This window comes from Heterocephalus glaber, unplaced genomic scaffold (genome assembly GCF_053883595.1).
Source record: "Heterocephalus glaber isolate CG9 unplaced genomic scaffold, H.glaber_assembly_v1.0 deba00001613, whole genome shotgun sequence".
Classification (NCBI taxonomy): domain Eukaryota; kingdom Metazoa; phylum Chordata; class Mammalia; order Rodentia; family Bathyergidae; genus Heterocephalus; species Heterocephalus glaber.
Genome location: NW_028258384.1, coordinates 18,257,206 through 18,268,211, shown reverse-complemented (window position 1 = coordinate 18,268,211; position 11,006 = coordinate 18,257,206). Strand labels below are relative to the sequence as shown.

Here is an 11,006-nt window from a genome sequence, read left to right as displayed (position 1 = left end):
TAGTCTCAGAAATGATTTCACTTTGAAAACAGAATCAGTATTTTTTAATGATTAAATCTCTGTGTCATCTGCTCGAGAGCAGGACAGCTCAGGACGTGAAGACATGGACAACCTCTTTTTGTCCTCATCCTGATTTTTCAAATGATTGTTTTCTACAGGGGTTGCTATGTCTAGGAATTTAATTTGCACTGTAACCATAATTAATCCTCTAATATTTGCTTTTAAATAAATAGTGTAAAATATACTATAAAATAGTATACTAAATATAATATAAAATATTTTATCAATTACACAGCTTTAACTTTGATTAAAATTCCTTCCATATAACCTTAATGTCCCTTTCAATGCAGGAAGGTTTGACTTATCAGTATTACAGTGGGTTCTACTGGGCCAACTCCTCCCCTTTCTACTTTGTAGTAATGATTTTGTTGTCTATAAATAACAAGACCTAAAGCCTCACCTAAAAGGAACCCAAAAAAACATCAAATATTGTGGGAAGTTAGACACTCTTTTGAGAAGGAAACATTTTATGAATATTTCAAAAACAACCTAATCTCATGCCTGTTGTTTATAGTTTTTGAAATCCTTTTTCCTCTATTATTTAACCAACTTTGGTTAGTATAACGGATGAAGATAAATTTACAAAGTATTTGCCTTATGTGCTATATAAGCATACTCAAGGACTGGAATTTTAATCCACTAACTGACAATGGATACTGATGTCAAATAGAAAAGTTAATAGTGACTTGTGTAGATGGAGAACTTGAACTAAGACAAGCCAACTTTGGATCATCGTCTTGTCCAGTTAATGAACATGCATTTCAAATCCACCACCTCAGAAAACTGAGTCAGGAAACCAAGTGTCCACTGTCACAATCAAGGGTGCCATCATTCATGTTGTGAAAAGGAGAAGGCCGAATCACCTCGCTGCAGACAGGCAGGTCTGCCCACACCCTACTGAGGTCCCCAGGTGTGCGGAACACATGCTTAATCACCCCGCTGCAGACAGGCAGGTCTGCCAATGCCCTACCGAGGTCCTGAGTCGCACAGAACACACTGAATCACACCGCTGCAGACAGGCAGCCACCTGATTCAACACTACAAAGACGCAGAGGACACCAGACCACCAGACCAAGGTATTGAGTCCCACTGTTCCTGGCCCAGAGGTAGGGGCTTCTGAGCTGTTGTCCCACTGCTCCTGGTCCAGAGGAAGGGGCTTCCCGGTCACCATCACTCCCACTACTCCCATCCCAGAGGAAAGGGCTTTTGGGCCACATTCTGTCCTGCTGCTCCTGACCCAGAGGAAGGATCTTCCAGGCCACCATCCCTCCCACCACTCCCGGCCAAGAGGGAGGGGCTTCTGAGCCACCATCCCATTGCTCCTGGTCCAGAGGAAAGGGTTTCCCAGTCACCATCCCTCTGGCTGTTCCCAGCCCACAAGAAAGGGCTTTTGGGTCACCATCCCTACTGCTGCTCCCGGCCCCTGTCCCACCTCACCCAGCTCAGAGGAGGTAATCTGTGCAGGTGCTAAGAGCCCCCCGCCCCAGTCAAAATGAGAAAACACATAAATAAGTCTCAAAACCAGACTTCCAGATCACCTACAGCAACCCCAAAGGGAAATGAGATGGAACACTCTGATACTCAACCACCTGGACCCACTGAACTGGCAACAAAAGGGGATATGGAAAAAATGAAATCAGAAATAATTTCTCAGATAATAGGAGAAATTGTGCCCCTAGTGCAAAACATGATTAATAAATCTAGAGAGGAGCTCAGGAACATGATGGAATCCCAACATAAGAAACAAATGGAATCCATAAAACAGATGCAAATAGATTTCCAGGACATGAAAAACTCCATTGAAAGGTCTACACAGCAGAATGAGCCAATGTGAGGACAGAATTTCAGATATAGAAGATAAGATTGCAATTAGTGACCAGGAAAAGAAAAATTGCTTCAAAAGTATAAGGGAACATGAGAGATCAATCCAGCAGCTGCTAGATGATGCAAAAAAGAATAACATAAGACTGATTGGGCTCAATGAAGAAACAGGAGAGAGTGCAGATGACATAAAAAAATCTCTTCACAGAAATAATGGCAGAAAACTTCCCAAGCAGGGGAAAAGAGCTTGACATACAGATAAGTGAGGCATATAGAACTCCAAATAGCCTTGATCAAAAAAAACCTACACATAGGCATATAATTGTTAAAATTCCAGAAACTCAACAGAAGAACAAAGTTCTCCAAGCAGTCAGAGAAAAGAAACAAATCACATACAAAGGAAAGCCCATCAGAATCACAGCAGACTTCTCAACACAAACTATCAAGGCAAGAAGAGCTTGGAGTGACATATTCCAAGCCCTAAAAGAAAACAACTTGCAACCCAGACTGATGTACCCTGCAAAACTATTTTTCAAAATTGATGGAGAAATAAGATACTTTCATGACAAAGAGAACCTTAGGAACTTCGTGAATACCAAACCAGCACTCCAAAGAATTTTACACAATAGCCTGGGAACAGACATTGAGGATCACAACCCCAGGAAGCAAAGCAGAATGAACCCATCTGGCATGACAAGAAATTAAATGGAAAGGGGGAGTACCCAACAAAAAGAAAAAGTCATGGCAATGACAAGTCAATACATTTCAGTTATAACCATCAACGTTAATGGTCTCAATTCACCAATCAAAAGAAATAGACTGGCAGAATGGGTCAACAAGCAAAATCCAACAATATGCTCCATTAAAGAAACACACTAAATTCAAAAGGAAACTCATAGACTGAAAGTTAAAGGGTGGAAAACAATACTGCATGTGACAGAAACCCGAAAAAAAGCAGGAGTAGCTATCCTCTTGGCAGATTAAGTAGATTTCAAACCAACACTGATTAAGAGAGACAAAGAAGGACACTACATCCTTGTAAAGGGAAGAATCCAAGAGGAAGAGATGACAATCATAAATATCTATGCACCAAACACTAGTGCACCCAACTATATAAAACAAATACTAACAGATATGAAAAGTCACATATGCACTAATACAATTGTAGTGGGGGACCTCAACACCCCACTGTCACAAATAGATAGATCAAGTAGATTAAAAATAAGTAAGGAAATACTAGAACTCAATGGAACTCTTGAACAAATGAACTTAACAGATGTTTACAGAGTCTTCCGCCCCACAAAATCAGAATACACATTCTTCTCAGCTGCACATGGCTCATTCTCCAAAATAGACCACATATTCCCACATAGAACATGTTTAAGTAAGTGCAAAGGAATTGAAGTTATCCCCTGTATATTATCAGACCATAGTGTGATGAAATTGGAGATCCATAGCAAAAGAAACTCAAAAAATTTCATAAACAAGTGGAAATTGAACAACACACTTCTGAATAACCAATGGGTCACAGAGGAAATTAAAGAAGAAATCAGACAGTTCCTTCAATTAAATGACAATTACAATACAACATATCAGAATCTGTGAGACACAATGAAAGCAGTCTTATGAGGGAAATTCATAGCAGTGAATACACATATTAGGAAAACAGAATGAGCCCAATTAAACAACCTGATGCTGCAACTCAAGCTTCTAGAAAAAGAAGAGCAGGACAACCCCAAAGCTCATACAAGGGAGGAAATTATAAAGATCAGAGGAGAAATCAATGCAATGGAGACTAAGAGAACGATACAAAAAAATCAATGAAGCCAAGAGCTGGTTCTTCGAAAGAATCAACAAAATTGACAACCTTTAGCCAACCTTGTCAGAAAAAGAAAAGAAAAGTCCCAAATCCATGCAATTAGGAATGAAAAGGGTGAAATTACAACAGACCCAGGAGAAATCCAGAGGATCATCAATACCTACTTCCAGAACCTCTACGCCAATAAGATGGACAACACAGAAGAAATGGACAGATTCCTACATACATATGAATTACCAAAGTTGAACGAAGAAGACCTAAAAATTCTGAACAACCCAATATCAACCAATGAAATGGAAAATGTAATTAAAAACTTATCAACGAAGAAAAGCCTGGGTCCTGATGGCTTCACTGCTGAATTCTACAAGACATTTAGAGAGGAACTGCTGCCACTACTGTTTAAACTCTTCAATGAATTTGAAAGGGAAGCAATACTCCCAAATTCATTCCTGGAAGCAAGCATCACCTTGATCCCCAAAGCAGAGAAAGACCCAACTGATAAAGAGAACTATTGGTCAATCTCACTAATGAACATAAATGCAAAAGTCCTTAATAAGATAGTGGTGAACAGAATGCAGAAGATCATCAAGAAGATCATACACCCTGATCAAGTGGGATTCATCCCAGGGATGCAGGGATGGTTCAATATATGAAAATCAATTAATGTAATACACTATAGCAATAGAATCAAGGACAAAAACCATATGATTATCTCCATAGATGCAGAAAAAGCATTTGACAAAATCCAACATGCATTTATGATAAAAACCCTACAAAAAATTGGAATAGATGGTCTCTACCTCAAACTGATAGAAGCCATCTATGAAAAACCAACAGCCAATATCATACTAAATGGTCAAAAACTGAAATCCTTCACACTAAAATCAGGAACAAGACAAGGATGTCCACTATCACCACTCTTGTTCAATATAGTTCTGGAAACATTAGCCATGGCAATTAGAAAAGAGAAAGAAATAAAAGGAATAAAGATAGGTAATGAAGAAGTCAAATTGTCATTATTTGCAGATGACATGATACTCTATATAGAAGACCCCAAGAACTCCACCAGAAGTCTTCTAGACTTAATAACCAAATTCAGTCAAGTAGCTGGTTACAAGGTCAACACACAAAACTCAATAGCTTTCCTCTACACCAATGACAGACTCACTGAGAGAGAAATAGGACAAATAATTCCTTCCACAATAGCATCCAAAAAACTGAAATACCTAGGAATCATCCTAACAAAAGAAATCAAAGACCTCTTCTCTGAAAACTATGGCACTCTGAAAAGAGAGATTGAAGATGATATCAAAAAATGGACAGACATCCCGTGATCCTGGGTAGGAAGGATTAATATAGTGAAAATGGCCATACTTCCAAAACTGCTATATAGATTTAATGCAATTCCAATTGAGATCCCAGCAGCATACTTCATAGACCTCGAGAAAACAATCCAAAAATTCATTTGGAGCAAGAAGAGACCCAGAATAGCAAAAGCAATTCTAGGTAACAGAGACATGGCAGGGGGTATCACAATCCCCAACCTGCAACTCTACTACAAAGCTACTGTAATAAAAACAGCATGATACTGGCAAAGAAACAGGCTTGAGGACCAGTGGAACAGATTAGAAGATGCAGAAACAACCCCAGACACACTCAGCCATCTTATCTTCGACAAAGGAACTGAACACCCTCACTGGAGGAAAGATAGCCTCTTTAATAAACGGTGCTGTAAAAATTGGGCTTCAACTTGCCAAGATTAAAATTAGACCTATATCTCTCACCATGCACTAAACTAAAATCAAAATGGAATAAAGATCTAAATATTAAAATAGAAACTCTGAACCAGTTGGAACAGAGGTTAGGTAGAACCCTTGAAGACATCGGTGTAGGAAAAGATTTTATGAACAAAACCTCAGTTGCCCATGAACTAGCACAAACAATCAACAAATGGGATCTCTTCTATTAAAAAGCTTCTGCACAGCAAGAGAAACCACCAGCAGTGTGAAGAGACAACCCACAATGTGGGAAAAATTCTTCACCTGCTCTTCCTCAGACAAAGGTCTGCTATCTCGAATCTATAAAGAACTGAAAAAGATCAGACCTCCCAAATTTAAAGACCCAATCCAAAAATGGGCATCTGAAATGAACAGACATTTCTCAGACAAAGAAGTAGAAATAGCAAAGAAATACATGAAAAAATGTTCAACATCACTAGTCATTCGAGAGATGCAGATGAAAACAATGCTGAGATTCCACTTCACTCCAGAAAGAATGGCTGCTATCATGAAATCAACCAATAACAAATGCTGGCGGGGCTGTGGGGAAGAGGAACCCTGCTCCACTGCTGGTGGGAGTGTAGACTGGTGCAACCACTGTGGAAATCAGTATGGAGATACCTCAAAGAACTAGGACTGAAAGTCCCATTTGACCCCTCTATTCCACTGCTGGGGATCTTCCCCAAAGAATTAAAAGAATCATACCACAGTGATATATGTGCACCCATGTTCATAGCAGCACAGTTTGTGATAGCTAAAACTTGGAAACAGCCCAAATGCCCATCAACTGGAGACTGGATAAAGAAAATGTTTTTTTTTTTATAAAATGGAGTACTACTCAGCCATAAAAATTGAGAAATTGGAGACATTTATAGCTAAGTGGATGCACATTGAGGCAATACTCTTAAGTGAAAGAAATGGGACACACATGTGTAAATACCGAATAGTTTCTCTGGTGTGAGAAACTGAAAGTGTAAATAAGGACTAAATGTATAATAGGTCATGTGAAATAGGAAGAAAAGGGGCAAAGGGGAAGGAAGTGGGAGGGCTAGGAGAAAGGATAGAAGGGAATGGGATTAATATGAGAAAATGGAAAAATAGGAACAAAATCTTTGTAAATAGGTAGGACTGGAGGGGTTGAAGGGAGGGCTGGGCAAAGGTGAAAAATAAGAACCAAGAGTGACTATGTAAAGGTGCAAATTTCCAATGATGAATGTCATTATATTGTATACCTAAAATGTACCAATGATTGGAATGAATAATTGATAATGTAAAATAGGAAGAAAAGGTCCAAAGGGGTAGGGGTAGTGGGAGGGGCAGGGGAAAGGAAAGAAGGGAAAGGAAAAAATGATGAGAAATGGAAAAAATGGAAATAAAGTCTTTGTAAATAGGGAAGGGTGGAGGGCATGAAGGGAGGGCTAGGATTGGGGAAAAAATAAGAACCAAGATGCATTATATAAAGGTACAATTCCCAATGAGAAATGTAATTGTGCTGCATACCTACAATGTACCCATAAAAGAATTTAATACAAAAAAAAAAAGAAAAGTTAATAGTGAAACAAATACCTAAAGAGATACAGATGAAAAGTCTTCACAGTCAAATTAACCTCTGAATTTTCTTCAGGCACTAACACTTGTTAAAAAAAATAAAATAAAAAGAAACTTTGTATATGTATATGTATGTAGAACAAGAGAAAACTCTGTTAAGGTAAAAACTAGGAGAGCCAGGTATGATGGCACCACACCTGTAATCTCAGCTTTCTGGAGGCTGAGGCAGGAGGATCACAGAGAATTTGAGGACAGCCTGGGCTACAAAGTGAGACCCTATCTCAAAACAAACAAACAAAAAAAAAAAAAAAGAAAAAGTTGGGAGAAAAGTGATTTAAAAACTATAAAAACAGTGCCAGGGATTTAGCTCAGTCGTTCTACTGCCTGCTTCACAAGCACAAGGACCAAAAAAAAAAAAAGAAAATCAAATAATATTAATACATTTGCTCTAACTTAACTTCCAAGATTTCTACTGTTCTGTGAACAAACCTGACTATTTCAAGAGTGCCAAACATCATTTACACAACCATCTAAGTACATTCTGCAACAACAACCTGAAAGAAAAAGGTGGCTGAAGCAGACAAGACAGGGCCACCATGGAGGGGCTCCCACAGATGTGCAGGGACATGGGTCCTGCTTTTCACCTGCCTCTGCAGCATCCAAACTGTGTACAGCCAGATTGACACACCAAGCAACAATATGGAGAGCAGGGAAAAAATGGTCATGCCATGTGTAAGGGGCACTGAGAAACGTGGTCTTTGTCCTGGGAGACACGTGCCTAACTAAAAATCAGTTGTATCACCATGTGAAAATGTTAAGACTGGATACTGAGGAAAACTGGTTCTCTCTACACACCTCTCATCTAAATATTTGTGTAAACAGATATTCAAACTTGAAAATCATTTTACAGAGTGTGACAGGATTGCATAGCTGACAGTTACCTACCATTCCAAGTTTCATCTACAAATTGAGTTCACATCCTTCATGTACTTACCAAAAGCAATGAGACACAAAATACCATTTGAATGAATTCCAATGTATATTTTATTGGCATAAGCCAAAATAAGGTAATGTAATTTTTTGGTTTTCCAATTAGTTATATAGAGCTATAGGAAAAACTTTTCTATAATGAGAGAAAAAAATGAAAATACTTTACTTCTAAAATCTAGTCTTGGCAGTTTATCTGAGCACCAAAACAAAAATATTTCTTTAATTTGTATCAAATAAGTCAGTAATATTGTTACAATTTCTGAAAAAAACTGGTGAAATTGAAATACAGCAGACAAAAATCTTTCAGCCATCTATGGCTTTTCCTCCTTTACTAAAGGGGGAAAAACGTCTTCATGATTTTGCTAACAGGTCACCTACCAATATAAAGAGGTAGATGTGGAAAGTCTAATTCTCCAGCTGCTACCATTTAAAGTCACTTTACATCAGCTACATAATCTGGTGCAACATAACCACAAAGATTTGCTTGTTCCTGAGGCAGGATTCTTGGTGTGCTATGTTGTGTACAAAGTTATGCTTCATGTTATATGTTAAAAATTACCTCAGTGTGACCTCAGTGTGTCATTCAAAACTGAAGAAAATAGATACAGCTGAAGTTATTTTTCTTTCAAATACACATATCCCAAGGTTCCATTTTCTGGAAAAGCCAGAACCCAAAGTTATATGGTGTGCCAGCTGCTTTACTTAGATGACCCCAGGTGAATGAGGGCCATTATTGTTGTATAGCTGTGGAACAGATCCTCATCCTTTACCTCATTACACTTCCTCAGTATAAAGTTCCCTGTGACTATCTGGTCACATCCAATTTCTCCATTTCCAAAGAAGCCGAATAAAGGCACACTAGGAAAAAACTTTCTAAATGCATCAGCCTCAACATTGACTTTGGCTCAGTAGTAGTGGAAGTCCCGGCCAACACACGTGAACATGAAGCTGATGGTGTCCTGCTCTGGGATGCTGGCTGCCTTGAGGAGCTGCATGGCTGCCTCTGCAGTCTTCTCATCATTGACATCCTCATTAAGGAGCACTGTGGCACTCTGGATTCGACAGTCCAACCACACCGGTGGAATTGATATCTAGAGGAGTCTTCTCAGAGGTCAATGACAACAGACTGTCCACCTGGCCTCCAGCCAAGATGATGTTCATGTCGCTGAAAGTGCTGACCACACACTGCAAGTAACTGCTGGCTCCCACCTTACAGCAGTTATAGCCAAACACAAGGACTACACGCAGCTCTGGGTTATCTAGAAAACCCACTTCAGTAAGCTGATGTTTTTCCAGTGTTAACTTCCTTGGTTGCTTAATAAAATGAAAGGGCAGTATTTTTATTCCTTCAATTTGAGGAAATAACAGAGCAAAACCAAATTCTCCAATTTCTATTTACCTAGGTTGATTGCTACCTGATCCCATTGGAGTCACTACAATTCCTGGGGTCACAATCCCGAGGACTTGGCACTGTTTCCGGAACAGCTTCTAAGGGCAACTGCTGTTTCCACTCTCATGATTTTCCTTGATTTCACATGGTCCCCACTCTGCTCCTGACAAACGTTTCTGAATCTGCCATATACAGAACCGTCCTTGGTAAGATGGGAACATTCTCCAGCTCCTCGGTGACAGCGCGCAGCAGTCGATGCCCGTCGGGGGCGGCCTAGGCCTGGCCCGTGGATACCTAGGCCACGAGCGTTGGGCCCACAGCACGAGAAGCCGCGCACGCACTCCAGAGCCGGCTCACGCTTCGGAGAAGCGGGGCGCGGTCAGCGGCAGGTCACCCCAGGTCCCGGTCCCCACCCTCCCACACACACCCCCACACCCCACCGGAGAGGGAGGCTCTGAACTGAGGGGGGGGGGACCTCAGTACAGCTGAAGCCTGAGCGCGTAGATGGGGGACCTGGCCACCCTGTCCCGAGGTCCCCGCCCAGACTCCCAGAGTCAGGTGCCCCCGAGCCTCACCCGGCAGTGTACAAGAGCACCTTGGCTGGCAGGAAAGCAAGCACGCCCTCCACCACCTCTGCCAGGTTGCTCAGCACAAAGGCGCCCGGGAGGTCTAAGCCGCCGGCAAGCTCCATGCTCAATGCCACTGTGGCCGGAGGTCCAGAGGCCATGAAGCCGCAGGCGCCTGAATTTGGTTGTTAACTCTAGAAGACTTTTCGTGGAGTTCGTGGGGTATTTGATATAAAGTATCATGTCATATGCAAATAATAACAATTTAAATTCTTTGTTTCCTATCTTTATTCCTTTTCTTTCTTTCTCTTGTCTAATTGGTGTGGCTGTTTCCAGAACAATATTGAACAGGAGTGGTGTGAGGAGACATCCTTGTTTTGTTCCTGATTTTAGCATGAAGGATTTCAGTTTTTGGCCATTTACTATGATATTGACTTTTGGTTTTTCATACATGAGTTTTATCAGGTTGAGATAGAGATTGTCTATTCCAATTTTCTGTAGGGTTTTTTATCATGAATGGGTGTTGGATTTTTGTCAAAGGCTTCTTCTGCATCTATTGAGATGATCATATGGTTTTTGTCCTTGGCTCTATTATATAGTACATTACATTTATTGATCTACATATGTTGAATCATCCCTGAATCCCTAGGATGAATCCCAGTTGTTCAGGTTTTATGATCTTCTTTATGATCTTCTTCATTGTTTCTCGGGATCTTTTTGAGGATTTTTGCATCTATGTTCAATGGTGGGATTGGCCTATAGTTCTCTTTTTTGGATGAGTCTTTCTCTGCTTTGTGGATCAAGGTGATGCTTGATTACAGGAATGAATTTGGGACTCTTACTTCCCTTTTAATTTCAGTGAAGAGTATAAACAATAGTGGCAATACTTCTCTAAATGTCTCACATAATTCAAGAGTGAAGCCATCAGGATCTGGCCTTTTCTTAGTTGGTAAGTTTTTCATTAAACTTTCAGTTTCACTGATTGATACTTCATTGTTTAGGATTTTCATGTCCTCTTCATTCAACTTTGGTAA

General features: G+C 40.1%; 1 pseudogene; it reads right to left on the bottom strand.

The window, feature by feature from the left end:
• Nucleotides 1–8,630: 8,630 nt before the first annotated feature.
• LOC101716249 (F-box only protein 22-like) lies at nt 8,631–10,133 on the bottom strand (annotated as a pseudogene).
• Between the last annotated feature and the right edge of the window lie 873 nt (nt 10,134–11,006).